Genomic DNA, 7,199 nt, shown 5'->3' with positions numbered 1-7,199 from the left:
TGTGTGTGTGTGTTTGTTGATTTTATTAAAACTTCCACCTGTCCTAACCAGTCAACAGGGGCAGAATACCCCATCTGTGCCACTGGTTAGGACGTAAGGGAAATTATGAAAGTTTCTTTACCTCCTCCACTGCCTGGAGACTGACTCCTCCCACACAAGGCCACATGGTCATGACATCATCACAGGTCCTTAACCTCCTCCAGCAGCACAGCCTGACTCCTCCCACACACAGTCACATGGCCATGACATGATGAAAGGTCCTTTGGCCCACTAGTCTCCCTCTACCCCATACATGTAGTGTCCAGCGGTGCAGCTGGAGGTATGTGTACATTTACTGCTGACAGATTGTTTTTTTATGGGCTGACTTGTATTTTTTAATGGAACTGTTACATTAAGTTATTCGGGGTGGAATGGTGAATTTATGCAATTGTGCCAATGTTTTCTGGGTTCTATTTTTATATTGCTTATTGTGCAGTAAGAATGATGTTATATTTTTTCTGCTGGTCACTATTTTTTTGTAGCCTTTTGTGCGATTAAAATTTTTGCACTTTGGCATCTTTTTCATGGGCTGGCGGAGCCCAGAATCCACCAATTCTTGCACAACTCCTTTAAGGAGCCTGTGGGGTAATGGGCATTGACTGGAGCTCTCCTCTTGGAATGTGTATCCCTCAAGAGCCCTGTTCTTTTCCTTTATCTCTTGAGAATCTGCAGTCGGAGGACTGAAGGGGGTTTAATCTAAACAGCGTACACTAACCCTTAAACAACGTGGAGCTATTGCAATCTATGTGACCATGTCACCAACCAATAATACAACAAAACAAGATAACACAGCGCCACAATTGTATATTACACAGAAATAATGCGCCTTTACTGATAGGTAACTAAATACACATAAAAAACGTAGTTAAAAAAAGTAGATGTCCCTCACTCCCAGAACGGTAAATGCAGTGCAGTCAGGTACATAAACGTAGAGATGCCGGTTACCCCAAATATTAAAGGGTCTACAAGAGTCTACAGTAAACACTCCCAGGCAACACCCTAGAGTATCAGAATATAAGGTTTAGGACCCAGACAACTAATCAAGCCCAAAGAGTAAAATAGGCAAACATGAGACCAGCACAACCGCCACCTCCCCAATAAGCATAGACCAGCACAACCGCCACTTCCCCAATAAGTATAGACCAGCACAACCGCCACCTCCCCAATAAGTATAGACCAGCACAACCGCCACCTCCCCAATAAGTATAGACCAGCACAACCGCCACCTCTCCAATAAGTATAGACCAGCACAACCGCCACCTCTCCAATATGTATAGACCAGCAGAACCGCCACCTCCAGGGGCGGACTGAGAACCCTCAGGGCCCCCGGGCAAAATAAATCAAGGGCCCCCTTACAGGCCCCACCCATGTTCTGCTGCAAGCCCCACCCTTGTCCCGCCTCCATGCCCCGCCTCCAGCCACACCCTACACAATCTTTAATAAGATTTCAAAGTTATAGCGACACAAAAGGCACTCAGGCCACTTCAGCTCATTGATGTGGTCTGGGTACAGTGTCCCTTTTGCAAATTGAGCTGCAATGTTCTAGAGAAACTGCATTGTTTACATTCCAGCAATAAGTCAGCCTCTAGTAGCTGGCAGCCCCCTGATGGCTTCCTGGATTAAAACAGACCTTTGGTCTGGTATCTGACGCTGGACGTCCTCACACTCTGCATGATGACCTCCAGGGTCAGATTTTTCCCCATAGGAAAGCATTGATTCAATGCTTTTGTATGGGGTGATCTAATCTCAGCGTCCATTAGTGAGCCTCTGTTAGAAACAGTCCCCTCCACCTTGTACTTGTTCCACGGATCTGCTACTTGCGGGATACGTGGGCATGAGTTCAGTCACTTCGGCGCGTGATCCCGCGAGACCCGTGACCTACAGCGGTGGGTCTAGCGGGATCACGCGCTGCAGGACGGGATTGCGCACCGAAGTGACTGAACTCATGCCCGCGCAGCCCACAAGTAGCGGAACAATTACAAGAGGGGTGGGGAATAGCCAAATTAAAAAATATTTTGAACCAAAAGGTGTGCTTTTGGTGGGTTTTGAACTAATGGTGGTCTGTGGATGGCACTGTTGTGGGGGCTCTGTGGATAGCACTGTTGTGGGGGCTCTGTGGATGGCACTGTTGTGGGGGCCCTGTGCATGGCACTGTTGTGGGGGCTCTGTGGATGGCACTGTTGTGGGGGCTCTGTGGATGGCACTGTTGTGGGGGCTCTGTGGATGGCACTGTCGTGGGGGCTCTGTGGATGGCACTGTTGTGGGGGCTCTGTGGATGGCACTGTCGTGGGGGCTCTGTGGATGACACTGTCGTGGGGGCTCTGTGGATGGCACTGTCGTGGGGGCTATGTGGATGGCACTGTCGTGGGGGCTATGTGGATGGCACTGTTGTGGGGGCTCTGTGGATGGCACTGTTGTGGGGGCTCTGTGGATGGCACTGTGGGTGACACATCTATAGCACCTTATGCTATATATGTGTCATCCACAGATCCCCCCATAACAGTGTCCCTGTGAGAGAATGACCCCCAATACAGGGTCTGGGGGCCGGCATCTGGTGTTGTAATGGCAGCGAGGCCCGGTGCAGTCACTGTATTCTATTACACCGGGCCCCACTCACTGTAATACTAATTTTCATATGTGAACAAGAAGAGAAATCCTCTGCGATCCTCTCCCTCTCTGTACTCACAAACTCAGTAGCAGGCAGGCCGGGAGGCAGCGCAACTCACTGATGTCACGCGCCTGCTCCTCCCACTTTATTAATGAAGAAGGCGGAGCAGGCTCGTGACGTCAGTGAGTTATGCTGCCGCCCGGCCTGCCTGCTACTGAGTTTGTGAGTACAGAGAGGGAGAGGATCGCAGAGGATTTCTCTTCTTGTTCACATATGAAAATAAGTATTACAGTGAGCGGGGCCCGGTGCGATAGAATACAGTGAGTGCACCGGGCCCCGCTGCCATTACCACCATTACCAGGCCAGCATAACACATTGTTATTCTGCGGCGGGCCCCCATCCCGGCAGGGCCCTCGGACCACGACCGGTCTGTCCGCCCCTGGCCACCTCTCCAATAAGTATCGACCAGCACAACCGCCACTTCCCCCATAAGTATAGACCAGCACAACTGCCACCTCCCCCATAAGTATAGACCAGCACAACCGCCACCTCCCCAATAAGAATCGACCAGCACAGCCACCACCTCCCTAATAAGTATCAACCAGCACAAACGCCACCTCCCCCATAAGTATAAACCAGCACAACCACCAGCTCTCCAAAAGGTATAGACCAGCACAACCGTCACCTCCCAAATAAGTATCGACCAGCACAACTGCCAACTCCCCAAAAAGTATGAACCAGAACAACCGCCACCTCCCCCATAAGTATAGACCAGCACAACCGCCACCTATCTAATAAGTATCAAACAGCACAACCGCCACCTCTACAATAAGTATCAAACAGCACAACCGCCACCTCCACTACATATGGCTTCTTCCAGGGCGTGAGGTGTGGATGGTACGTAGTGTATTTTATTCACAGAGAGAGAATGGCAGCTCATCTTTGAGTGGTGGAGAGCACGGACATGCTAAGTCTGCACTAAATAGATAACTAACGAAAAAAGGCAGGAATAGAAAGTATTTGTGTTCGGATAGGCTATCAGAACGCAAGCCCTACCACGACCCCCTAACCATAATAAGCAGTAGAATTATGCCATAACTGCTGTCGTAAAAGTAGCCTAAAGAGGCCAAAAAGTACAAACGTTAGTGTAGTTAGTGCTTTAATGAAACAACGTATTATGCCAACAAATTACGAAAAGCAACAGACATTTCATGACATGGGTCTGGGATGTAGGCAAGGTATGACGAGGACTTCCACCTCCCTAGTTTCCTGATGACATGGACCGGGACACCGTTCTTGGAAGCGGCTGAGGCGGCGCCGATACGAAACGAGTGACCCGTGATGCTAGCTGAGTTAACATTGATATTGACAAGTAGTGCCCTAACGTACTTCAGGAAAACCTGAATGCTGAGAGATGCGCCGTTGTGAGGCAGCAACGGCGAATCTGGTAACGATGTATGTATATGGAGTAACCACTGGTTTAGGACTACGACTGGACACCACTGGTCACCGGTGGGAAAATACCTGACACGTACCATCTCCCCCGGGCGAGCGGCTTTAGACTGCTCTAAATTAAGCAAGAAACCTGAACTATCTGGAATTAGATCTTTCTTCCGGAGAAACTTTGTGGAAGTGGCTGTGCACGTAAATTCCCCGGGCCTCAGGAAACCGAAAAATGACAGGTATAACGCCGTTTCCACTAGACTACTAGTCTCTAGACCAAAGGGGCGGTTACGTAGCATGTCAGAGACTGCCCTAAACATGGGACCTGTGAATGGCTGACGGCCCGTGGTTTTCTGAAAGGTGGTTTTCTGTATACCCCGTAACATAGCCTTAATGGGATAGGCAGAAAACAAAGAAGGCTGCTCCGGGTGAGCCAGATAAAAGTGATGCTGGATACCTGCTAGATATAGCTTGATTGTGTTGTAAGCTAACTTCAAATTTGAGTGGCAAAACCCAATAAAAGCCATTAGGTAGGTTATGTGTCCCATGTCTAGTGGTGGATGTGAGACTCTGAATTTGCTAAACAACGCCCATGCTGTCTTGTACACTTTCAACGTATTTACGGAGAGGGACTGTTCCACCAGGGATCTGGCGGTGAGTAGTAGTGGAGCTACTGCATGACTAGTAGGTTGTGCTGCGGGATCGTAGTTGGTAGTGGATCTGCCCCTGGGGAAACCTGTAAAAAGAAAGGAACATTAAGCCTGGACAGCGCGTCTGCAGCAAGATTCCTCTGTCCTTGAATATGCATGCAAACAAAATTGAACCTATGCTGCAACGACAACCACACAAACTTCCTCAGAAACGCCATGATTTCTCTGGACCCAGACCTGCCCTTCATCATAATGTCCACCAGTGCTGCATTATCTGTCAAAAACAACACGGTCTGGTTACCCCACAGACTGCCCCACGTGTGAGCTGCTGCCACTACCGGATATATCTCAAACAGGGTGGATGACTGTAGAAAGCCTGGAATAGCTAAAACTTCAGGCGGCCAAGGACTGGCCATCCAATGTTTCTTGTAAATGGCCGGAAAGCCGGTCGAAGAAGCTGCGTCTGTATGGACGATCGGGGAATGACTGGACACAGAGGGGACAAAGAACGACACTCCGTTCCACTGTGCCAAAAATTCATCCCACATCATGAGATCTGCTAAAGCATCCTGATCTAACCTAACTGCGCTATCCTGACCCGGGGCTAAGGGTAGAAGCTTCAGCAACCTGGATATGAAAGATCTACCTTGTGGTATTATTCTCATTGCAAAGTTCAACATACCAAGTAGACTCTGGAGATCTGTTTTAGTGGTGACTCTAACACGTGCAAGTTTGTGTACTACTTCTCTGATCCTGGTTAACTTGTCGTGAGGCAGACTAGCTTGCATGCTAACTGTGTCCAAGCGAATGCCTAGAAAAGTAATGACATTACCTGGACCCTCCACTTTATTGGGGGCTACGGGGACTTTAAGGTCTTCAAACACTCCTCTCAACACCGTGAGATCTCGTGGCACCTGTGTGGGTGGCTCGATTAACAGGAAATCGTCCAGGTAGTGGATTACGTGATGTGCTCGAAAAACATTCACTAGTACCCAATGCAAGCCTTGAGCAAACTGATCAAATAACCAGGGACTCGATTTAGCGCCAAAAGTCAGTTTGTTCGCAAAATAATACTGCCCTTGCCACTTAATGCCATGCCACTGCCACAGCTGGGGTTTAAGGGGTAACAACTTAAAAGCATCCGTGATGTCGGCTTTTGACAACCAAGCTCCCTCGCCTAGTGACAGAATGACCTGTATGGCCTCATCTATGGAAGAATATTTCATAGAAACTTCCTCAGAGGGTATCAGTGAGTTCAAACTTGGAATGGAGAGTGAATGAGGAGCTGACAAATCATAAATTACCCTCTTTTTATTGGAAAATTTCCCTGTGACAACACCAATGGGGTTGACCCTCCAACAATCATATGGGGACTGTGCCATTGGCCCTATCAAATATCCCTTCTCTAACTCGACAGATAGTAAGTGTGAAATGGAGACCGGGTCCCGGACGGCCGACAACAAGTTTTTGCATTCGTATGTAACCTGCGGCAGCGCCACCAAGCCGGTGTGGAAGCCATGCCGCAGACCATCGATCAGAAACTGGACCCAACTCTGATCTGGATGATCTAGCAAAAATATGGCCAGCAAATCCGTATCTACCACGCTTAGTCACGCTGAATGTTGCCCTTTCTGGGGGCACACGGTGACAGAATGAGCCCTGAAACAAAGGGTACACAAGTGCAGCAGCCTACAATGATTAAAGTAACAACCGGTAGTGTTAAAGTTGTTACATATCTGTGTTTTCCCAAGATATTTAATTGGCCGCCCTAACTTATCTGTGCCTGTCGTAAGCCTGGCAAACGGAGGTTGGGGAGTGTAGCTAGCTTGTGCTCGTTCTGGCCTGGCACTAGCACACCAATCTGTGGCATGTGCGTAAGAGCCGCAGCTACTACATGCCGGGGCTTTGAGCCCTGCAAAATGCCGGCAAAACAGCTCGGTATCGACTATAGACCAGTCAATGGTATGCTGAAACTGCCTGTGCGCAGCTGCAGCTTTAGCTGAAAACGATCTGTGGTATTCATAAAATGCCGTACCGCCGTATTTGTTGGCTAAATCCACAACCTTGTATAAATACAGATCCAGCTCCTCTCTCCTATTAGGACTCACTGAACAAACTACATCCCTAAACAAGCTAAATGCTAGTACAAACTCTGCTACGGTGAGCTTCCTGTTAAGCCTGACATCTCTGGACTTCAGGATCACTGAAACCTCCCCACACGCTATGGTCTTGCTATCCGGCGTTTCGTGCGTGGCTACGAGCAAGGAGGCTAAGTTAACATCCTTACCATCTAATATGTCTTGACGCACATTGGCGGGAATGAAATGACATGGTGCTATGTTAAGAGGGTTGACCTGGGAGCCAACAACAGAAGACTGGGTGAGTAACTGCACGGCCGTATTCGGGCCAACCGCGTTTGAAGTAGAGGCCGTATTTTCCATTGCCTCCAGTCTGGTCTG

At 48.9% G+C, this 7,199-nt stretch overlaps 1 long non-coding RNA gene across 1 annotated transcript; it reads right to left on the bottom strand.

Annotated features, from left to right (window-relative positions):
• Window positions 1-888: 888 nt before the first annotated feature.
• Window positions 889-3,631, bottom strand: LOC121004532. Its single transcript, XR_005779727.1, has 3 exons — window positions 3,503-3,631; window positions 3,095-3,162; window positions 889-1,333 (listed from the first exon to the last, which is right to left on the bottom strand). It is a non-coding gene; the product is annotated as an uncharacterized LOC121004532 (long non-coding RNA).
• Window positions 3,632-7,199: the final 3,568 nt, after the last annotated feature.

The sequence above is a fragment of the Bufo bufo genome, chromosome 6, assembly GCF_905171765.1.
Source record: "Bufo bufo chromosome 6, aBufBuf1.1, whole genome shotgun sequence".
NCBI lineage: Eukaryota > Metazoa > Chordata > Amphibia > Anura > Bufonidae > Bufo > Bufo bufo.
Note: the sequence above shows the minus strand (reverse complement) of the source record. Positions and strands in the feature narration are given on the sequence as shown.